The sequence below is a fragment of the Hemicordylus capensis genome, chromosome 2 (assembly GCF_027244095.1).
Source record: "Hemicordylus capensis ecotype Gifberg chromosome 2, rHemCap1.1.pri, whole genome shotgun sequence".
Taxonomy (NCBI): Eukaryota; Metazoa; Chordata; class Lepidosauria; order Squamata; family Cordylidae; genus Hemicordylus; species Hemicordylus capensis.
Window position 1 is genome coordinate 86585320 of NC_069658.1, and position 25016 is coordinate 86610335.

The window sequence follows — 25016 nt, forward strand, 5'->3', positions numbered from 1 at the left end:
AATAGCTCAATGGATAGGTAGGTAGGTAGGTAGGTAGGTAGATAGATAGATAGATCAAAAATGTTGAACATTAGTCAGACATGACTAAGCCTCACTGAAATTAATGGGACTTCTCTCATTGCTTTCAGTGCTGCTTTGTCTTGACTAACTAGTCTCAGTTATGCCCACAGTATGTTATGAATGGTGCCTGTTGATACTTGATCAGATGTAACATTGTTTCCAAATACCCTTTTACTTCTGCTTTCAAATTCCTGTGAAAAGCCATACAAGACACTTACTTTTAGAGGGAAAAAGGTACTTAGGCCTATTGAGTCTTGTGGAATTTACATTCTGTTCATATGTCTATTTATGTAAAGCATACCCCCTTGGTTGCAGTAGAATATATTTCTAAGTAAATGTACACAATTGAAAAAGAAAAAGTACAGTTTCATTAGTTCATTTAACTAGGTGTAGGATTGCAGTGTATCATATTTACAGATGAGAGTAGCAATCAGATCAGTTTCTCCTGCTGCTTTAACAGTTTAGCTGAAGAGAATAAAAAAAAGAACCTTTATCCTTAAACTGTAACCCACAGCTCATTTACTCCAGCCCTGCTCTGCAGTGTGATTTATGAATTGGAATTGCAGTTTATTATAATCTCTCTGTCAATAATGTTCAATACCATAGTAGCAAACTTGCTTCTTTTTACTGCCAGGGAATGCCATCTCTGAAGGGATGAAAACAGCACAACCAACCAGTAGCTTCTAACCTTGGCAGGTCAGGGAGTACAGTACTTGGAACAGTTCTACCTTTAGGAATAAGAAAGCCTATCTCTTCTTCAGTCTTTGATGCTAGCAGTTCTTCTCCCTGTTGGCTCTGTCTTCCTCAAGCACTGGAATTGTGTGCAGAAGAATGAAGGTGCAGAGGAGGGCAACAAAGATGATCAGAGGGGCTAGAGCACCCTCCTTGCAAGGTAAGGCTAAAATACTTGGGGCTTTTTAGTTGAGGGGAAAAGTGACAAATGGGAGACATGATAGAGGGCTATAAAATTATACATGGTGTGGAGAGAGTGGATAGGATCTTGCAATTCTAGAACCACGGGTCATTCCATGAAACTGATTGCCAAGAAATTTAGGACTGACAAATGGAAGTATTTTTACCACACAGCACAAATCAACCTATGGAATTGTCCATTGAGGAATGTTATGATGGCCACCAGCTTGGATGACTTTAAGTGGGGCTTAAACAAATTCATGGAGGATAAGTCTGTCAATGGCTACTAGTCCTGATGGCTATAGGCTACTTCCATGTCCAGAGGCAGGATGCCTGCAAATTCCAGTTGCAAGGGAGCAGCAGCAGGAGAGGGAGCATGTTTTGATCTCCTGGTTGTGTGGCTTCCCAAGGCATCTGGTGCACCACATTGGGAAACAGGGTAATGGACTAGATGGGCATTGGGCCTGATCCAGCAAGGCTGCCCTTATTTAATTTTGAAAAAGCAATTGCTGTTCTTATTTTTCAGCTCATTAATGACACATACACAGACAAATGTTTAAAAGATAAACCACATCAACAGACCTTTTAAAATGATATAGTGAACATCAGAAGTAGGTATGGGTCTTTTGGCATGGAAAATGATTGTGGAAATCTAATTTAAGAAGACAGTTTCAATATGACAATACATATATTCTTAATGACACAAGGGCTGGTTAAAAATGTGCTATGCTAATGCTCTAAGCACTTATAGTCAGTGGCTGGCATCTACATCTTGACTACTTAAGTGCACATGTAAAGAGGGACTGTGGGAATGTGACTCTCCCCGCAATCCCACGACACATGTGCTTTTGCACAAGCAGCAGAAACATACCTACTCTGCCTATACTCCTGAAACACTCTGGAAGAGTGGAAACATGTTGATGACCATCAGCAAAGTTTCATTTCTCTTCCAGAGCACTTTTGGAGCAGGGCAGAATGGAGATGTTTCTACCACTTAACCAACTGCAAACATGTAGAAGGATTTATTTATTTGTTCGATTTTTAGACTGCCCTTACAAAATAGCTCAGGGCAGTTCACAAACATCAAAGGCCCATTAAAACAATTCAAGAGCACTGGAAGGCCAGGCTGAACAGGTAGGTCTTTAGGGCTCTCCTAAATTCCAATAAAGAATTCAAATTACGGATGTCTACAAGGAGCGCATTCCACAGTCCAGGAGAGGCTACAGAGAAGGCCCGCCTCTGGGTCGCCACCAGACGAGCTGGTAACTGGAGCCGGACCTCCTCAGATGATCTTAGCATGCAGTGGGGATCAGACCGAAGAAGGCACTCTCTAAGGTAACCTGGACCTAAGCCGTTCAGGGCTTTAAAGGTAATAACCAGCACTTTGTATTTTGCTTGGAAACATATCGGCAGCCAGTGCAGCTGTTTCAAAACAGGTGTAATATGGTCTCTCTGGGTTGCCCCGGAGACCAGCCTTGAGGCCGCATTTTGAACTAACTGAAGTTTCCAAACTACGTACAAAAGCAGCCCCACATAGAATGCATTACAGTAGTCAAGCCTGGAGGTTACCATCTGGTGCACCACTGTTCTAAGGTCATTCTCCTCTAGGAATGGATGCAGCTGTCGAATCAGCCTAAGCTGATAAAAAGCACTTCTGGCCACAGCCTCCACCTGAGATACCAGAGTGAGGCCTTGATCCAGGAGTACCCCCAAGCTGTGTACCTGCGCCTTCTGGGGGAGTGTAACTCCATCCAGCACAGGGAGATCTAACTCATCCCTCAGATTCTGAGCCCCTACAGTGAGCACCTCCGTCTTGCTTGGATTCAGCTTCAATTTGTTCTCCCTCATCCAGCCCATTACTGCCTGTAGGCAGGTATTTAGGGAATGAACCCCATTTCCTGATGAAGCAGATGAAAGAGGGAAGTAGATTTGGGTGTCATCAGCATATTGAAAACACCCAGCACCATATCTCCTGATGACCTCACCTAGCGGTTTCATGTAAATATTGAAAAGCATTGGTGATTGGTGGAGTCCCCCTGAGGGACTCCATATAACAGCTCTCGTTGAGAAGAGCAACTGTCACCAAGCTCCACCATCTGGGATCTGCCCGAGAGATAGGAGCGGAACCACTGCAGAGCAGTGCCTCCTATCCCCAACTCCGCCAGGCAACCCAGAAGGATACCATGTTCGATGGTATCGAACGCCTCCAAGAGAACCAACAGAGTCACACTCCCTCTGTCGATTCCCTGGTATAGGTCATCCATCAGGCCGACCAAGGCTGTCTCAACCCCATAGCCTGCTTTAAAGCCAGTTTGAAATGGGTCTAGATAATCAGTTTCCTCCAAAACCACCTGGAGCTGGTCGGCCATCACCCTCTCAATCACCTTGCCCAACCAAGGGAGATTAGAGATTGGCCTATAATTATCCATCACTGAGGGATCTAGGGAAGGCTTTTTAAGAAACAGTCTAATTATTGCCTCCTTCAAGCATGGAGACACCTTACCCTCCCTCAGCGATGCATTTATGATATTCACCAGGCCTCCTCAAATAATCTCCCTGCTTGATCAAATTGGCCAAGTCGGACAAGGCTCCAGAGAACAAGTGGTGGACCGCACCGCTCCAAGCAGCTTGTCCACATCCTCAGGAATCACAGATTGAAACTGATCCAACCTAATACTGCAAGAAGGATTGCTGAGTTGCTACATTAGCCCCACAGTCCCTCCGTACACATGCACTTGGGCAGTCAGGGCATCAGCCGGTCTGTCTGTGCCATGTGCATTTTTATATTTGGTTCACCCAGATCATCTACTTCCTGTAGTTTCCTGTGTGAAATACTGTGCTTTTCTTCCCTGACAGAGGCAAAATTTATAACTGAGTGTCTTATTTTACCAACTGGAAATTTCATTTTCTATCATAAAATTAACAACACTAATGTTGTTGCACAGAAGACATGCTGCTTAGATGAGCAGGGAAAACGTACATGGTGCCTTAATACCGGAAAGAACACTGGAGTGAACATGCATAATAACAAACATACTCCCAGTGCACATGCACTCGTGCTCAAACATGCAAATTTAACAAGATGGGGCTAGTTAACGTGTTTCTACACATTAGGCAACAGGGAACATTCAAGAGTGAGCAATAAATAATTCAGGAAGGAAATGAACCCCTGCTGGCTTTGAGTCACTCTCAGGTATAACTGGACAAAATAAGAGGTAAGTGGCATAGACTTACCTGAGAGTAAATCATAAATTGAACTTGTTTCTGAGTAAACATGTATAAGATTGCACTGTCAGTGAGGCATTGCCTGAAGCAATGGTATACTGGCTGAAATGCTCCACAGCATAATGCGGGCAGTATAGACAGACCAGTGTACTGTGGGGCTCTAACTCAGGAGTGGGGCTGAACAAGAGGGCTGTTCTAGTATATCTCACCCCAGGGCAATTGCAGGTTGCCAGCATACACTTAAAACAATTTCAGTGCCTAAATGTGAGGGAATGCAAAATGGAGCATTTTCTACTTTTAGTGATGCAGCACGCTGATTTTGTAAACCATTCATTAATCAGGCATCACGTTTCAGAGTCACAAATGATTAATCAATATCTTGGTTTGGAAATATGCAGTCCCTTCTCATTTAGTTTTCTACCTGAAAGTTAAATTGCAGGGAGTTATCTGAAACATTTTCACACTTCTCTGTTTCACACAGGCCTGATTCAGATGTAATGCAGCTAAAACAAGTTTTATCACTGTGTGAATGAGCTGAATTGTTCCCCTCCCTTCTGCTCACTCTCATGCAATAGGAAAGGAGTGGAAATATTTGCTTTCACTTTAGGAACAAGTTGTTCTAGTAAGAACTAATCAGCCTACTTTCCTTTCACTGTCTCTACATCTGGACTAAATTTGGTGCAAATCGAGGTTCACAAGTTAGATCTCTTGTGCCTCAAATGTTCATGTGTCTACCATCTTGGATCGAGGTGGATGTCGTCATTACAAACTGCACCATTGAGGTGTCCCTGTGTGTCATTCACTACAGCTTCCAAGCTGTGGAAGGGAGCTATGTGTGTGCTGCGTTTGCTCCCTCTGGAGTGAAGATGAAGCAACGCAATCTTTCCTGCCTCCACCTACTTACAGGGAGACGGGGAGGAGAGGGCAGGGGTGGGAAGAGGGTTCAACAGAGCTGTTAGATTTCTGACACAGCAGTTCTCAGAGGCTGATATGGCACCACCTGACAGTGTCACATGGGTCAGGTTGGAATCCAACATTTTTGAAGGTGTAGAGGCCTAGTAAAAGACTTGATGCATTAAAAACACATAGAGAGGTTATTAAGTATTGAAATCTTCATGATGTTTCATTGGGCTGGAGTGGGAAACTCCAGATAAATAGGCAGCCAAGCAGAAGAGGCAATTGATAGAGAATGCAGGCTCTAGTGATTTGGAGATGAGAAGAATAGAGTCATGTCACTGGGGAGCAGGAGGAGTGGAGGCCAAATAACATATTTAAGGATGGATATGATTTGGACAGACTTAAACAATTACAGTATGGGGAGAGAAGCAATAGTAGAAGCATCAATAGTAGTGCTGTGGTTTGAAGTACTGTGTTCTCTTTCACTTAAGAAATAACAAAGGTTTTATAAGCTGAGGAGCCCCCAAAGAGCAATTGTATTGTTTGTTCAGTTTAATAAGTACTCGGGAGAATACTGTGAAGACTCACAGACAAGAAGTGTATGACTTGCTTTACTGTAGTCCAAACCTGGTATATACTGTAGGCAGAGAGTATTTGCTTTATTTTACCTTTAACCTTATAAATGATAACATATAATGATCATAAATCAACTTGAAACACCATCAAACAAAACAAAACATCAAAAAGAAGTGGGATTTTGTTTTGATGTTTCTATTCTGTCTTGAGTTTGTTTATAAGGTAGGATATCAATTTTAAAAATAAAAGTAAGTAATTGAGCAAAATTAAGTGTATTTTGTATGCGGTTTGTATTTAATATATTGAGTACTTTTACTAATATCATGCTTAATTACTTTTATATGTATGCTGCAGTAAAACTTCAGTATAATGCTATGCTATTGATATGAGTTTGTATGGGAAATATTTACAGAGCTTTCAGTTTGGTGAAGTTCATACAGATATTTACAGTGCTTTCAGTTTGGTGCAGTTCATACAGCCAGTGGCATAATTGTACTTTTTCCATTTTTTCCATCACAATTGGCCCTTAATGTGTAACATAAATGTCTTTTAAAAGTTGCACTTGGCTGGAGTATTGAAAATGGTTGTGTGGTATACTCTGGCATTTTTGCAGAGCTCTGTGAAGTAATCCTGTGGATAAAGCGAAATCATACAAACATCTGAGAATTGTGGCAAAAAAGTCACACACAAGAATAACTGAATTTTTTTTTTAAATCAACAGCTATACCAATTTACTTGAAATTAAATACACAGAATCCTGTCTTCCTCCACTACTCTGTGTGAAATTTCTGAGTTCTCGACCCAGCCATTTCTGCAGTATGTATTTTTAGCCTACTTTCCAGTAGGCTTATGAGATCAGTTGGCATTCTTTGTGTATGTCCATGTGTGTGTGTCATCCCGCCATCAGCTTCGCAACACCTGGACCAATATGCAACAAATCAGGTACAGTTGTAGGGACACCTCAACGGCATAGTTTGTGATGATGTCATCCACCCCAATCCAAGATGGCGGATGCATAAACTTTTGAGGCAAAAGTGGTCTAACTTGTGAACTGCCTAACCAATGTGAACCAAATTTGCTACAGCTGTAGGGACAGCTCCAAACCAAATTTGCTACAGCTCCATTGAGGATTCCCCTTTACAAATTAAGGGGTGGTGGAATCCACCAAAGGGTGGCAGGGGAGTGGCAAGAAAAGTTGTCTAAGGTTCTTACCAGCCCAGCACTTACCGCTGCTTTTACCACTGAGCCCCTGGTGGCGCAGTGGTAAAACTGCCGCCCTGTAACCAGAAGGTTACAAGTTCCATCCTGACCAGGGGCTCAAGGTTGACTCAGCCTTCCATCCTTCCGAGGTCGGTAAAATGAGTACCCAGAATGTTGGGGGCAATATGCTAAATCATTGTAAACCGCTTAGAGAGCTTCGGCTATAAAGTGGTATATAAATGTAAGTGCTATTGCTATTGCTATTGCTTGCCACCCCACATCCCAATTGCTGCTTTTTATCATGGTTGCCCACATGATGGCCTGTTTTAAAGAGTGACCTGGCAGTGACTGAGAGGTACTGGGGGATGGGAAGCTGCATCGAGCAGCAGGGAGTGACAAGCCAGTAAGTATGTTAGACAACCTTTTTGCTGCTCCACCATTGCCAGTCCGCTCCCCTTCAATGTCCAGCCAGTTTGCATTGTACTGGGCTTGGTTTGGCTCAGTTATGGAATGATCCAGCCCTTGTTCAGTTTACGACTGAGCTGCTGAACAACCTGGTTTGATGTGAATTGGTTCAATATCAAACAGTTCATGCATACTCCTAGCATCCAACTAGTTCTGAGCAAGTTTTGTTCTTAATTAATATGCACCTGGGAATTTTCAAGTCACATGAGTTGACTCACACACAGCACAAGGGAACGTGCATGACTTGAGCACATGCATGGTCAGCACTGCCTGTGTCCCTGTGCACTTGTAAACGCTGATGGGGCTGCATTACAGGGCAGAGTCACTCCATTGTAAGGGTTGGAAATAATGGGTGTTGCCTCATACAGCTGTGTGCTGGCGCCCTTATGACAGAGCGGGGCTGCTGTGCAGTGCAGCCTCACAATGGTGCTTATTAATGTGCAGTGGTGGTTCTCATGCTGTCTGCATTCCCTTGCACTTTATGTGAACCGTTGTGTCCAGCCAAGTAGGTCACAATCTGGCTGGCTTCACTAGGATGAGGGACATGAATACACAATGTTTTCACTGGTTAGTAGATTCATTTCTAGAGTCTCCAGCTGATACACACTGTGTTGAAATTATATTGCTTCTGGGTGATACAATAATGGGGGAGCAGAATCCATGTTGACCCTGCTGTTGGAATGCTGTGATTATATAGCAACATCTATGGACATGTCTGGTTGTAATTCAGGTCAGCTGGATCAAGGACAAGTGACATTCGATGTAAAAGGGTCCTTGTGGTTGTTAGTTTTATATTCCACTTTTTGACCATCAGATTCTCAAAGTGGCTTACAACATTTTGAAATACATTTCAAACTATTCCCAGGGACCAAAGTAGGAAGGAGCTGGGTGCCTTTCTGCTCAATGTGCCTTCTGTGGATACATATGGAATGGCAATGCTTGGATGATGTGCTCTCTACTCCTTTCCTTTACCATGTATAATTGTAAAGCATAGTAGAGAAGCTTCTTCTCAGACCCAAAGGGAACCTAGATTGTTCTCAGGTCACTTCCAGACCTGTATACATTATATAAATCCAGGGGTGTAGCAAGATTGGACTGGACCCTGGGATAAAAAACTGGGCCCTGGGAGAATAAACTGAAACTGAATCCAGATAAGACAGAGGTACTTATTGTGCGGGGTCAGAACTCTAGAGACCATTTTGATCTGCCTGTTCTAGATGGGGTCACACTGCCCCAAAAGGAATGGGTTCGCAGTCTGGGAGTGCTTCTGGATTCACACCTCTCCCTGGTTTCTCAGGTTGAGGCAGTGGCCAGGGGTGCTTTCTATCAACTCCGGCTGATACGCCAACTGCACCCGTTTCTCGAGATCAGTGACCTCAAAACTGTGGAACATCTGCTGGTAACCTCCAGACTTGACTTTTGTAATGTGCTCTATGTGGGGCTGCCTTTGTACGTAGTCCGGAAAATTCAGTTGGTTCAGAACACGGCAGCCAGGTTGGTCTCTGGGTCATCTCGGAGAGACCATGTTACTCCTTTACTGATAGAGTTACACTGGCTGCCAATAGGTTTCCGGACAAAATATAAAGTGCTAGTTATAACTTACAAAGCCCGAAACGGCTTGGGCCCTGGGTATCTAAGAGAGCGTCTTCTTCGTTATGAGCCCCACCATCCATTGAGGTCATCTGATGAGGTCCATCTCCAGTTAACGCCAACTCGTTTGGTGGCTACACAGAGACGGGCCTTCTCGGTCGCTGCCCCAAGATTGTGGAATGCGCTCCCTGCTGAGATACGATCCTCCCCATCTCTGGCAATTTTTTAAAAAGACCTGAAAACCCATCTTTTCACCCAAGCTTTCTCAGCTTCCTAAATTGTGGAGGTTTTAATTTCTGGTTTATTTTAAAATTCAAAACCCGATTTCGGGGTTTTTAATCACTGTAATTGTTTAATTGTTGTTTTAAAATGTTTTTAAATTGTTAATTCTTATGTTGTTTTTTTAATTTGTTTTAGCTCTTTACTGTTTTAGTGGTTTGTTTTAATTGTAAACCGCTCTGAGCCATTTTGGAAGGGTGGTATACAAATCAAATAATAATAATAATAATAAGAAGAAGAAGAAGAAGAGGAGGAGGAGGAGGAGGAGGAGGAGGAGGAGGAGGAGGAGGAGGAGGAGGAGGAGGAGGTGGTGAAGAGGAGCTCCTGGCCCCTTCCTTGTCTTCAAAGAGGCAGGAGGGAGAGAATAAAAAGAAAGCTAATGCTCAGCTGCAGGACCCCCTCTCCCTCAGGGGCCCAGGGACATCTGTCCCCTCCTCCCATTCAGTTATTAGGGGTGTGCATGGAACCAGCTGGTCCAGTTTGGTTCAAGTCTGAACTGGACCCAAACTGGACTGGGCCAGTTTGTTCCAGCACCCCCTCGAAACCACCCCCGCACTTTGGTTTGGTCCGGGGGGGGGGAGTTGTGAGCTTTTAAATTTTTTTATTTTTTAAAAAAATTTCAAACTTGCCCCTTCTGGGGGAGCAGTGGAGGCCCCCCTCCCCCACCGGCCTCCCTTAGTTAAAAAAAAAACCCAGTCATTTGTCCGTTCTTCAGCCTTTCCCCCTGTCACAGCAAAAAAGCTTGCGAACCCCCTGAACTGGCCAGGGGGTGGGTGGGTGAGGGATGGGTGGTTCGGTTCAACCCTGAACAGTCGAACTGGACCAGTTCAACGTTGAACACGGGCGACGTCGAACCTGTTTGCCCATCCCTATCAATTTTAGCAATGCACCTGGACAAATCCACAAGCACTGTCATATTTTTATTTATTGATTTACAGATACCCTAGTCCCATTATTCTAGAAACATTTAGTTAGTTGCATCTCATTTTCCTACTCTTCTTAATAACTCTTTTGTCAGGCCTCTGCTGACATTTCAAAAATACTTGCAATCTTTTAATTCTAATATAAACTATTTTACCAATACAAGAGTATAGAGATCATGCACATATGCTTTTTACAACTTGTTTTTCTTTTTCTTTTTCCTAAGTGGTTTGCTAATTGCATAGAAAATGAGAGACATTATGTCTTTAAACTAGATTGTTACTATGGCTTTATTTGTAATTTATAATCTCATTAGTGGTGCTTCAATTTCAATTTCAGTTTCTAGAGGGCAATAAAAATTACGGTTGTCACTTGCAAGTATCTTAACGAATAGATATGTGCTTTTGTGTTATTTAAAACCCTCTATTTATATGTATTTGTTTAATTAGCCATATGTTTTGCATTGCTTATCCTCTTAAAGGTGAACATGGGTTCTTACATGTACAGTTGCTCTGTTGACGGCTACATGATGATCAGGGCTATACTTCATACAGTGATATTAAACTAAGCATTCCCCCAATAATGTATAATTAAGTACAGTGGTCCCTCGACTTACGTAATTAATCCATTCCGAATGCACGTTCGGAGGTCGAAATTTTCGTAAGTCGAAGAGTGCACCACGGAAGTCTGGAAACATTCGTAAGTCGAGGAAACCGCATCTAAAAATTCATAGGTCGAGTAAGCTGAATCTAAACTGGCAACTACTTCCGGTCTTTTTTGTCGCTCGTAACTCGAAAACATCGGATGTCGAGTAGTTTGTAGGTCGAGGGATTACTGTACATGATTATCAAATAAATATTGTGCAAGTAATGACTGACATCCTAGCACTGTGCTTGTGCAAGGATGCTGTGCTGGCACAAAGCTGTTAGGCTAGCTAATTTTGCTAAATCTACAGCTTGAATTCCAGACTAGGGTTCACATGTTTTACATAGTGTTTGACATGGTTGTACTAGTCCAGGGCTGCAAAACTTAGGCCCTCCTTCAGAGGCTGGACTACAACTCCCATAATCCCTGACTAATTTAATCCCTGGGAAGAAGCCTGGTGTGGCTACATTTGCTCTTATCATTAAGCCAGAGGCAGCAACAGCAGGAGGTCTCTCCTCTCTTGGTTTCATGGCATCTCCTTCCCATGCATGCTTGGAGGAAAGGAGACTCAGTGGAAGCAAAGGAGGAGAGCTCTCCTGTTGTTGCCTGCTACCAGGGCAGCATGGAGAAGCCTGGCAGCCTCCTGCATGGTGGTGATGATCTGCTCAGCAAAGAGTTGCACCTGGGCTTGGGTGGGGTGGGAATACCAAGAGGGTTATATCAGCTCTTGCTTGGGGAGGGGGAGCCGGGAGAGAGGCATTTCATCTGCTTGTCTCAGGCACATAAGCTACCTGATGGGAGGCAAGGGGAGGGGCGGAAGTGCATTCTACTGATTCTTCTGGTTGGGATACAGGGGTGTAGCTATAATTGAGCGGATGGGTTCAAAGAACCCAGGCCCCTGAGCTCCTGAGGGGCCCCTAGCTCCACCCCTCCCTATCTTCTTCATTATCTCCAAGGGGCTGCTGGAGAGAGGGGAGAACATTGGCCCCCTTTCCTCTAGCTACGCCCTTGTTGGGATAGAATACTCTAATTTCCTCTTGCATTTACAGTACATATTATGATCTTCTGTAAGCTCATTTTATTTGTCATCTACTGGGTGGGGTCCATTTTTTAAAGCAAAAGGGAGGTGTGAGTGAGTACAAAAAGTCCTATCACACCCACAGATTACCTCCCTGAAGGCTGTCCACTCGGATGCTTTTCTCCTCATCCAAACTCTGATACTGGAAGTGTGCTTGGCTGGACAAAAAGTACTTGTGGGAGGAGCTATAGAGTCCTAAGTGGCAGGATCAGGTAGGAGTCAATGCTCCTTATGTGTGCAACACTTTTGCTCTTAAAATCATTCCACTCACACCTCCTTTATGGGCAGTTCCATGTTCCAATGCACTGAATTACACCACATCTATCACATCTATTTTGACACCAAGCAAGACATACACAGAAATAGGCAAATGCAGTTATAACAGCTGTCTGATTCTATGCATGTTTATTTGAAAGTAAGTCTTGCTGATACTCTCACATAAGCATAAACAGGATCGCAGGCTACATTTTGCAAACGTTTCTTGTCCCCACCTTGCAAATCCTATAAAGTTATGGGATTTGCTAATAAATCTTTCCATTCATTTTTAGCCTACTTTCTAGTAGGCTTATGAGATCACCCGGCATCAGGCGCGTAACAATGATAGGGCAAGGGGAGACAGTTGTCTGGGGGCCCCACTGCCTGGAGGGGCACCCCAGAGGCACCTCATGCGACTCCCCATTGCCCCCTGCCCAGCCCCATAGCCTCTCAGCCACTTGCCCTCTTCGCCGTCTCTCCTGCTTGTTCTGCTGGCCGCAATGGAAGCAGCAGGCAAGCTGCAAAGAGCTCCTTTTCTCCTGCCTCTCAGCTGATCGGCGGGTGGGCGGGGCTTCCACGGAGGCCTCCGTGTAGGCCGCAGTGAAGCCTGAACTTGAGTAGGGCCCAAGCAAGCCAGGAAGGAGGAGGCAGCCAGAGTGTTCTCTGCGGCAGAAGACCCCTTGCTGCCCTGCTCAACCCAGACCAGCATTTGCCAGGTAGAGTGTGAACTCCTTTTTGTGGTTACCTTTCCCGCCCCCCCCCCCCCCCCCCATATATAGGGATCTGCTTGCCATAGGGCTTGGATATGGGGGGGGGAGGGACCGAGAAGTCTCTGAATATTTATTTTGAAACAGCTTGGAAAATTTGCTGACTTAAAAAAAACTATCTAAAAAGTCCTATAAGTGGCTTGTTTCATGGCAGAAAATTGCAAAAACTTCTGGAACAGTATTTTATTAATTTTATTCATTCATTCATTTATTTATAAATGCACTTATGTTCAAGTTGTTTTGCAACCCAGAAGGTCTGAGTGAGAACTGTGAAGCGTGTGTGGTGCTTTTATTTTATTTTTCTTGTGTGTGAACTGCTCCCCAATAACTTGCAGGGACTTCAGGGTAAATCTGGCCAACATGTGAATGCAGCACCTCCATTCCAGAGGAGAGGTGTCTTAAAGGGCTTTAAAAGCCTCCTGTGAAAAACCTCCTGGAATCAAACTTGACTGAATTGGTTCAGAATTCTGAGAAAACATACATAGGCTCACCCTGCATGGATGAAAGTCTCCTTTGCTAATCTGCAGCAAGGGGGCCATTTTAATAATTCATCTTTCTAGTGTGTTCTAGGCATTAAAAGTAATACAAATGTATAGTACTCAATGTATATCACTATATATTGTGACGTGTGTGTGTGTGTATTCAGTGAAATGTATTTGCAGGCAGCATACTTATTTTGGAATATCAGACTTAAATCCTTGGGGGCCTGGGGTGTGCGGAGGCCCTGGACTTTGGGGGGGGGCATTTTAAAATCTTGTCTCTGGGCCCACTCCAACCTTGCTACGCCCCTGCCCGGCATTCTGTGTATGTGTCTATCCTTGTGTCCATCCGTGTGTCCGTGTGTGTCCCCCCCACCTATCAACTTCGCAACACCAGAACCAATATGAACCAAACCGGGTACAGTTGTAGGGACACATAAGGATCTCAAAGGTGTAGTTTGTGATGATGTCATCCAGCCCAATCCAAGATGGCGTATGCATAGACTTTTGCAGAGCAAGTGGGTTAACTTGTAAATTGCCTAATCGATTTGAACCAAATTTGCAACAGCTATAGGGACACATAGAGATGCCCTACTGATGTGGTGTGTGATGATGTCATCCACTCCAATTCAAGATGATGGCCACATGAACATCTGAGGAGCAAGCTGGCTAATTTGTGGGCTGTCTAATCAATTTGAACCAAATTATGTACAGTTACAGTGAGTGGCACACAGGGACACCTCAATGGTGTGGTTTGTGATGATGTCATCCACCCTGATTCAAGATGGCAGACACGTAAACATTTGAGGCGCAAGTGGACTAACTTGTAAACTGCTTAACCGATTTGAACCAAATCTGGTACTACTGTAGGGACACATGGTGACACTTAAACAGCGTAGTTTATGATGATGTCATCCACCCTAATCCAAGGTAGTGGTCACATGAATGTCTGAGGTGCACGGCTAATTTGTGGACTATCTAACCCATTTGAACCAAATTAGGTACAGCTGCAGTGAGTGACACACAGGGACACCTCAATGGCATAGTTTGTGCTGATGTCATCCACACCGATTCAAGAAGGTGGATGTGTAAACTTTGGAGGCACAAGTGGGTTAACTTGAAAACCGTTTAACCTATTTGGACCAAATTTGCTGCAGCTGTAGGGACACATAGGGATACCTCAATGGCATAGTTTGTGATGATGTAATCAACTCCAATTCAAAACGGCAGACATATGAATGTTTGAGGTGTAGGTGGGCTAACTTTTGGACTGTCTAACTGATTTGAACCATATTAGGTACAGTTGGAGTGAGTGACACACAGGGACACTTCAGTGGTGTAGTTTGCAATGTTGTCATGTACCCTGATTCAATATGGTGGAACCATAAACATTTGAGGTTCAAGTGGGCACCTAGAGACATCAAGATGGTGGGCACGTATTCAAGATGGTGGGCACCTAAATTTCTAAGGTGCAAGTACACTAACAAATTTGAACCAAATTTGCTACAGCTGTATGGATACATAGGGATGCACCAATGGTGTAGTTTGTGATTATATCATCCACCCTGATCCAAGATGGTGGACGTGCGGATGTTTGAGGCACAAGTGTACTAACTTGAGGACTATCTAACTGATTTGAACCAAATTTGGTACAATTGTAGTGAGTGACACACAGGGACACCTCAATGGTGTAGTTTGTAATGATGTCATCCACCCCGATCCAAGATGACAGACACATGGACATTTGAGGTGCAAGAGATCTAACGGGTGGACCTTGATTTGAACCAAATATAGTCATGTTTTAGAGACAATGAAAGGAATGTAGGCTGATTAGTTGTAGTAGTGTGCACGGACCGGTCTGGGGCCATAAAAAAGGCCTCCGGATCGGTCTGGAATTCCGGCGGTCTGGCGGTTCGGCAGGGGCGGAGTGTGTCTTTAAGGGAAGCGGTAGTACTTCCCCCCCCCCGCTTTTCCCCCTCCGGTCCGGGACTTTCCAAAAACGTTCTTGGGGCGGCAGAGTTCCTCCCTGCCACCCCTGCCCCCTTCGTTGTCTGCAAAGGGTTAAAGTAGAAAAAGCTGGTGGCACGCATGCGCCTTTCTTCACCGCTGGCGCGCACGCACCGCATACGTCATGTATGTGGCGCGCGTGCACCAGCAGCAGAGATGAGCGCGCACCCCGCAAAGGGTGCGTGCGCACTGCCAGCTTTTTCTGCTTTAACCCTTTGCAGACAACGACTATTTACCTGAATCCAAGAGTAGTTTTATTCCAAGTTTTTTATATTAGAAATCAGGAGGTTGTCTTAAACCTCCTGTTCCTTTTGAGTAAATGCGGTTATAGCCTATATTTAACCTCTACTTCTTAAGTGGGTCATTTTTAAATTCAGAGTCCTCTACAATTAGGGTAAATGTGGTAACTGATTTTAACATAGCTTATTTGCTATACACAGTGTATATGGATTTCAATTCCATAGTGCTGTGTAAGCAACTTGAGTGCTGTGTAAGCAAAATAGACTCTTATTGCAAATTAGGAAGTATTTTCATTTGTATCAATTAATACATTTGATAAAGCAGAGGCTTTCACTTAAATAGCTTCAAAACCTAGAGCTGTGGCCCAACTGAGACATATAATGAAATTGCCCTGGAGACATGCTGACATCAGCATATGAGCTGTTTAGGAGGATTCTGCTGCTAACTGGCCTAATCAATGGTTGCACATGATCAAGCCATGAGAACAAAAGCTCCATATGTTATGTAATAACTAAGCCTGGGGGAAGGTGTAGTCTGGGGCAGGCACTGCACTAAATAGATATGCCTGTGTGGGAATGATTTTTGATGGAGCATCATAAACTTTCCATGCAGATTCTCCCCATTGTTTTGGTAATTTGAGATTTAAAAAAAACAGATAAGGTAGAGCAAAAGAAGTCAGAACAATTTGAGCATACACTGGTAGAAAAGAACTAGGCTAATTTTGTTTCTTATTTAATTTATTTAAAATATTTGTATCTGGCCTTGATGAAATGACAGGCTATCATTTTTTTTGTGTTGAAATATTACAAGGTCATGATATGGCTTTGCTACGATGATGTGTTTAGGATGTGAGCAGTCATTAATAAGCTGCTGCTCTGGGACTGGCACTATACTGAGTCAGACCATTGGTCTATCTAGTTCAGTATTGTCTTCACAGACTGGCAGTGGTTTCTCCAAGGTTGCAGGAAGGAATCTCTCTCAGCCCTATCTTGGAGATGCCAGAGAGGGAACTTGGAACCTTCTGCTCTTCCCAGAGGCTCCATCCCCTGAGGGGAATATCTTACAGTGCTCACACTTCTAGTCTCCCATTCATATAAAACCAGAGTTGACCCTGCTTAGCTAAGGGGCAAGTCATGCTTGCTACCACAAGACCAGCTCTCCTCCTTAGTTGATTGCAATGTATTTATTATTTCTTTATTTGCATTTATCTCCTGCTCTTCCTCCAAGGAGCCCAGAGTGGTGTACAGTATGTGGTTATGTTTATCCCCACAACAACCCTGATAGGTAATCTAGGCTGAGTGATAAGTGACTGGCCCAAGATCACCCAGTGAGTTTCACAGCTGAATGGAGATTTGGGCTTGGTTCTCCTCACTCCTAGTTCAGTGCTCTAACCACTATATTATGCTGACAACAAAAAGAGAGGGCATAGCTTAAGATGCTTGTAAATGTACAATACTTTGTATTTTATTGAAAGCCACTCTCTTTGGGGCAAATATGCTGTTTCAAACTCTTACAAGAGAGTTCTGTGAAGAATACTGGTTTTTTTTAAACTTGAAACAAGCTTATTTTAATATGCATTTGTCAGGATGCCATGTTACCTGGTTGCTTGTGTGGCCCTATGGATACTGGAGAAGGGTGTGGCATCCCTCCTGTGGGGCTTTTGATCCCTTCAGGGAGTGGTAGGGATGAGAAGGGTCCAGGATGGTTGAATCCCAGTGGAGTTGAAAGGGCAAGGCAGGGAGAGCTGTGGGAGACAGCTAGGTTGGGTGAGGCAGGAAAGAAGAAGCAAGGTCAGAAAAGGGGCTGGGGCTGGAAGTAGGCTTTAAGCCCTGTCAGCTCTGCACTGGGGCATTTAAAGACAAGGCAGCTGATGATGAGGGGCTGCTTCTGAGTATGGGAGCCAGAAGTTCTCTAAGAGAGGGAACTGGCTGAATGTAGCAAGCCAGGAGGAGGACTCAGGTGACAAACTAACCTCCTCCCCTGGCTGTTCCTGAGGTCAACCCTTTCTGTATGTGTATGCTTACCCAGTCATTCTGGAGTTCAAAAAGGGCTAGGAGCCCATCTCATCCCCTGGGAGTCTGACAGTATTCAAATTGCTCATTGAATGAAAGGGTTCATTAAACTGTATATTACATTTATTCAGCTATTCTGTTTTTTTGCTCTTTTTTGTGGATACAGAGTTTCCAGGCTTCTTGTACTGAATCTGTAGAGAACTGCTGAGGATGGGTAAAGAATCTTTTCAATAGTTCAGACATAACACTAAACCATGGTCTAGCACAATGTGAACAAACAGGGAATTGTGGATTCATATCCTTCCTCTCTCTTCTCCCCCTTTCTCATATGCAGAAAGAGGAGAATGAAGCCACAGTTCCACATTAGGCACCATCTGAGGAAATTGTGGTTTGTCCTAGCACAAGTCTGTCAAGAACCCAAGATTTATCTCACATTATTTTAATACACTAGACTTAGAATAAAGCACAGTTTTCAGAATTTGTATAGAACTGTTAATGGGGACTTGGTGGAACCCCAAGCTATGTTTTAGGCTTGTGTGGGGGAATTAGCTATCTTAAATGTAGTCCCACTCTCATAATAATTTTGTTCAAAGCTTTGGTCACAGAAAGACCTGAATGGAGAGCTTAAAAGTTCAAAATAAAATGATGTTTATTGAAGGCTTTTTTAGGGGTAGAGGAAGAGAAAAATAATGGTTATTACGCAATAATGTATAACCGATATGGACTAGCAATAAACCTTGGACTAAGATTTGGTTCACAGAGAGTTAATTTGAGAGTTAATTTGGCTTGAGTTTTCAAATTAGGTTCATTCAGGGCTGGCTAGAGAGAAATGAAAAAAATTGAATTTTAGGAGAAATAAGGAGAAAGGTAAGTAGAGTTTTAAGGATAGGGGTTATATACCAACTCACTCCTTACAAGAGAAATGGGTCAAAACCTTGCAGCTCAGTCTTTACTGAAAGGCTTCTCTCTCCAGGAGGTTATTCACACTTGGCTTCAGGCTTCGGGGTAAATGTTGAGCAAAGCCACTTCAAAGTACACTTGCAGCATTGAAGGAAGAAGCCCCTCCCCTCTGCTCTTGGGTTTAGTTTTCGCAAGTACATATGGCAGGCATCAGTGTTTTCCTTCCTAGCCAATTGGGGGAGGGGAGAGAGAGTTCCCTGCAGAGATAGATCTGCATTTCTGAAGAGATCATACCCCTTATCATACTAATGATTCTGTGTCAGCACCTCTTCCTGTTTGCTCCAGCGTTTTCAGAAAAAGTAGCTTAAAACAAGCATTTTTAAAATCTGGATATACCCCAAGATAAGCTAGAATTCACATCACAAAGCCTGACTTGTGTGTGGAGTGGGTCCAAGTATCTTATCAGGAGTTTGGGGTAAGTTTAGCTGGTATGTGAATGCACACACACTCTCCTGAAGGAGATTCGGGGCAGAAGTCCTGTGTGTAAAGCCTCCAGGGCAGGAAGGTGGCAACAGGGATCTAGAGACCAGGCAGAGGTCCAGGAACCAAGAATAAATCCAAAAATGAATGGGGCATTGCAGCCACAAGTGCTGGGCAGACTGGGTTAGGAAAGGTTAGAGGCCAAACGAACATATCAAAGTTTGTCTCTCATGTCTGTCAGAATATCTGTGAGTAACTAAAATGTAAACAAGCAAACTTCCAGCAACCTGAGCTAGCCTTCACATGCTCCTTAGCAAAGGAGATGACTTGTTGCTTTCTTATCACTCCTTTCTGAGAAGATCCTATCTTGACTTAATTCACTGTGCCAACATAGGGAGAATACTTGGCTTATTCTTTAAAGAATAGCTCTTGATTGAATCATGTTTGATTCAACTTCTCACCTGTTGAGTAATCAGGGGGCTATCATGTGTAGGGAGGCCCTCCTGAAGTCTTTGTGCTTTGAACTTGACCTAAGAGTTCCTTCTTCCAAGCTGCTTGCCAAAGTGACATGCCCTTTGAGTTAGCTACAGGCGAAACAAAGTGGAGATCTCACAGTCCCGTGAAATCCACACAATGGTAACTACCGGCTTGTAGTTCCAAATATAGAGGGGTGCTCCTTGGGGGAGCCCCTGAACACACTCTCATGGTAACAGAACACAGAACTGTTATATACAGAACGGAAAAGCTTTCACTCTTCTCCTTTTGCACACAAAATGGAAGAAGTGAGGGGGGACATTTTAGCCCATGGTTCTCTGGTGCTCATTCATCTAGTGCTAAATTACAGTTTAACATTATGTCTGAACCAGGCAGGCCAATGCATTTGGAATTTAAATCCGGTCATAAACTTGTAAATGTCTTTTTAATATACTGAACGACACATTAAATATCATGCTTTGGATTATCATTCCTGCACTATAATTTTTCAGTTTAGACTGCCTTAGTAACTGTTGTGGGTATAACTTTTTCAGTACATAGAAGTTCCCTCTTCCCTCTCTTCCTGGTCTTCCTGAATAAAACACAGACACTATAAAAGTGAATTCAACACCAGTTGGGCTGCTAAAGTATTAATATGCTGCACTGGCATACTTCCCTCTTCCAGCTGGAATATTTGGGAAAATGGAAAGAATACAGTAAGAAAATTAAGAAAAGGAAAGCAGTATAGTATAGAAGAAACAGTTTTTACCGTTCCCTTGCTGTCAATATTCTCTACTGTCTCATCGCTTTAAAAGCTCTTGCACATCTTTTAAACTATAAGTGCTGAGTTGCAGTCTAAGAAGGGTGGATTGGATAACTTAACAGGCAAATGTGCCTAGTTACCAAGCTCAAGTTTTAAAACCATTATTTTTTTAAAAAAAACTTTCATTTTTAAACTAGCACAGTCTAATGTAATTATGCAGCAAATTGGCCAGCAGGCGGTAGTAGTGTTAAGCAAATAAAGCGAATATGTGATTACTTTATAATATGGGACTTTATGAAATACAGAGTGATTTAACTCGTTTAGTCTGCAGTTTTAAGTCAAGTAGGCTTTGTCTTGCAGGACATCATAGCTATAGCCACATCACCTTTTTGACCACATTTTGTCCACTTTTTTGTCCATATCACATTTTTGTCCACATTGTGCCACATCACCTTTTTGTCCACATTTCATCATGTCAAAGCTTCAATTTATATTCATCGGTCAACATGTAGTGCAGGCTAATAACTGCATTTCCCATCAGCCTATGCTACTTCAGGTGTCTAAGGCAGCATCTTGTGAAGGGCAAAACTGTGCAAAGTCTTAAAGTTGCACACCTGCACTTTGGGAGTGCAACTCACACATTAGAAACAATGCAGGTTGCACTCGCAAAGTGTCAGGGTGCAGCTTTAAGAACTTGTGAAATTGTGCTCTTGCGCAAGAGGGCTTAGATGTCCTCAGCAGGGGCGTAACTATAATAGGGCAAGGGGAGACAGTTGTCTGGGGGCCCACTGCCTTGGGGGCCCACTGCCTTGGGGGCCCCCCCATAGGCAAGTCACATGACTGACTCCCCCAGCTGCGCACTCGCCCGGGCTTCCTTCAGTTGTATTCATCCTCCAAAACTAATGTGAGTGTTAAGACTTGGAGCTACTAGAACAGCATGTGTTTCTCTAGTGCCATTAAATGACTTGCATCGTCCACAATTTACAAATCTTTAAAAAAATAATTTAGGATGATGCTGTATTGTGGCACATAGGTGTTATATATATAATACACATGCATATGTATATACATAGACAAAAAAAAATCAATATGTTTTTTGTTACCACTATTCAGCCTCATTTAAGATTTCTTTACTTCATGAGCTGAGCTTCAGTGGGGAGGGGGCATTTTAAAATCTTGTCTCTGGGCCCACTCCAACCTTGCTATGCTCCTGGTCCTCAGCAACCTGGGCTGATGGGAAACACAGGCATAAATAAGCCTGTGCAACATATTTGCCACTGGCAAGAACCTTTTTAAGAATTACAGTTGCCATAAGAACTTCAAAACTCAGATCTAGAAAATCAAGGAAATGTAATTTAAGCACAAACATCTTATCTATCTATATATTTCTCCTGGGTGTGCCATGGAATGTGCGTCCTGGCAGCCCAGCTGATTGGCTGGGCACCCAGCGGCACACCCAGGAGACCAAAGGCCAGGGAGGCCAGAGGTGGTGGCTGCGGCAGCAAGCAACATCGGTGGGCATGGCCGGGGAGGCCAGAGGCGGCAGGGGGCCAGGCCATGGGGGCAAGTGGCGGTGGTGGTTGATTTCCCCTGGAGACTTCCCTTGGAGACTGGGGCAGAAGGTGGGGGTTGGGGAAGATGTAGCCAGCCCAGAGAAGGCCGGCCGCAGAAGCTGGCAAGTGGTGGCAATGGGCCACGGAGGTGGCACTTGGTGTGTTGGGCCTGGTCGCAAAGGCGCCACTCCACCCAGCGGTGGCCCAGGCTGCTGAGATGCTAGGCCCGGGCGTGGAGGCACTCTTGGCTAGCGGCGGCGGGACCGGCCACCGAGTCCAAGTGCCCATGGGAGGCTGGGGTGGGAGGGAACCGGGTGGCGGGACTTCCCTGTTCACTGCCCGGGAGGAGGAGCAGGGCCCTTTTTGGCTGCCCGCCATCAGGTAAGTAGATTAAAATTAAATGATGGGGGAGGGCAAGAGATGGGGGAGGGGGATGGGGATGGGAGGGCAAGAAGGAGGGGGAGGGCAAGAGAGAGTGGGGGAGGGGAGGGTAAGAGAGAGTGGGGCAGGAGGGCGGTCAAGAGAGAGTGGGATGGGGTAGGGGGGCATGAGAGAGGATCAGGGGGAGGGAGGGCAGGAGAGACAGGCAGGAGGGTGAGAGAGGGGGTGGGAGAGGGAGGGAGGGCAAGAGAGAGTGCGGCAGGAGAGAGGGGAAGAGGGGCAAGAGTGTGGGGCAGAAGGAAGGGGGAGGGAGAGTGGGGCAGGAGGGAGGGAAGAACAGCCAGCCCCAAAGACCACACAGATGCTCTGTGTGGGTTGGCTAGTTTGTTATAATTGTGCATTGCAGTCATTGCTGAGGTTTATTTATGATGATGTTATTGATCAGGCAGCTAAAGGCAGAAGACCTTACTGTAATGCACAACTGGAGTATGCTACAGCAAACAAAAATTGTTATCAACAAGCAAAATGCAAGGTTTTCAAACATCTAGCACATCAGATAGAAACATTTTTTAAACTTTTCCCAACAGCAAGTGCTCTTGATGCTTTATTTAAGAGGGTTTGTTTACATAAAATCCCCACTGTACCACATGCTGGAGTGGAGAGGAAAAACACTTTGCTTAGTAAACCTCTGTTGTGCTACAGTGTAGAATGTAGACAGGCTTTCCAGGACTAAATGTATAGGATTCAATCTCGTTTTCTGCAGAATTTTTGATGTATAAACAACTAGGCTTTTTGCTTAGTGTTGGGCATAACAAAAATATGTTCCATGTTATTAGCACTTTGTTTTAAAATTAAGCATTTTAAACTGACTCTGTGGCTTCTGGCTTGGTGCCTTACCACCTGACTGCTTTTCTAGTCTGAGCACAAACAGCAGATTCAACTTCACTTTTTCTCCTTTTGTTTTATCTCCATATTTCATAGAGTAAGTAGGCTGTAGATCCAAAGTGACACATGGTAAGCTGTAGAAACTGAACGCAACACACACACCAGCAGCTTGACATATGTCTATCTCCACCACACTATGCAATGGTGGGAGAGGTAGATACAAGTATTTTGCACTTTCTGTTAACACATATTACATGATGAGGAGTAATGTGGCCAGATTGAAACAAAGAGGCATTTCACTTAGGATATGTCAGATTTTTCTTAAGATTGCTGAGAATCTTTGCAGAATCTTTGCAGAATCCTTCCATCTACAGCATTGCAGAAACTAGGGCAAAGACAGATGTGACCCAGGAACACCGCTAAGGCTGCATGGCACAAAGGCCAGAGCGATAGACATGTAAGATCCAAATCACTTTGGAATTGCTACATAACTCTCAACTCTCTAAGGACACACTTTGAAGGAGAAGATGCTGGGAGCTACATGCTTTTTCATCTATCTCCCTCTCCCCTTTCCTTTTTGGCTGGGGAGGTTTGGCTGAAGGCTTTGCTCGAGGCTTCCTTTCCCACCATTTCTAGGGATGTGCACAAACTGATTTTTTGATGCAATTTGTGCCCCAAACAAATCACCCCTGATTTGTTTTGTATCCAAATATACCCCCTCCAAATCACCCCAGATTCGCTTTCTATTTCCTTCAATTTGATTTGGATTTGGACTGATTCGGACAACTTAACAAAGTCCTGGGGGCACCAAATTTGGGTGGTGGGACACCATGGTGCCACCTACCACCCAAATTTCAAGGCAATGGGGCACTTGTTTGATTTTTAATGAATTATTTTAGTTTTTTATTATTTTGAACATTTCCGCCATAGGAAACACTGGGGATTCAAAGTTGCCCTATCCTAACCCTAAAACAGATCCCCAGCTTTCATTAAAAAAAAAAAATCTAAGCTCTAGCCCTTGTAGAAGTGGAGTTATGGAGCAAAATGTGCAGTCATTTTTAAAAGTGTTTGGATTCTTTGGTGTATAATAATAACTTTTCCTCATAATGAATCCCTATGAGGATTCATTGCACACATTCATTTTTTCTGTTCATTTTGACTGTCACTGGACAGTGCCAACTGTCAAGTGTCAACTACACCCCTCTCTCCCCACACACTGGGGTACTCAGTTTATTTTAAAGGTATTTTTGAAGTGTTTAGATTCTTTGGTGTCTTCATTACACACCTTCATTTCTTCTGTCCATTTTGACCCCACTGCTTTGCAGGTGGGGGTGGGGAATTAGTGGCATCCCATGTTCCAGCTACCCCGCAACCCACAAGCCACTGGGTACTCAGTTTATATTTTAGGAGTTTTTGAGGTGTTTAGACTCTTTGGTGTGTAATGCATCCTCATAGGGATTCATTATGAGGAAAGGTTATTAGACACCAAGGAGCCTAAACACTTGGGAAAAAAATCCTAGAACATAAACTGAGTAGTACCCCACTGACTTGTGGGTGGGAGTGGGGTGTAGTTGGCACATGGCAGTTGACAGTTAGCACTGTCCAAAAGACAGTCAAAATGAATAGAAGAAATGAAGGTGTGTAATTAATCCTCATAGGGATTCGTTAAGGGAAAGTTATTATACACCAAAGAATCCAACCACTTGAAAAATAATGACCAGACATTTTGGTCCATAACTCCACTTCTACAAGGGCTAGACCTTAGCTTTTTTTAAAAAAATGAAAGCTGGGAATTTTGGAGAATTAATAGGCGGGGTTAGAATCTCGCATTGAGTCAGGCGTGAGTCGATGTGTACCCGAATCTAGCCAATGTACCACAGGGGTGATTTGTTTTGTCTCCAAATTACCCACATCAGCTAGATTTGGGTACAAATCGATTTGTCCCTGAATCAGTTTGCACATTCCTAACCCT

General features: G+C 43.9%; 1 long non-coding RNA gene across 1 annotated transcript in view; it reads left to right on the forward strand.

Annotated features, from left to right (window-relative positions):
• The first annotated feature begins 705 nt into the window (after positions 1-705).
• Positions 706-25016, forward strand: part of LOC128347385 (uncharacterized) — a 39438-nt gene continuing 15127 nt past the window's right edge. Inside the window, exon 1 of the long non-coding RNA XR_008317543.1 lies at positions 706-952. This is a non-coding gene — a long non-coding RNA (uncharacterized LOC128347385). The remainder of the gene's footprint in view (positions 953-25016) is intronic.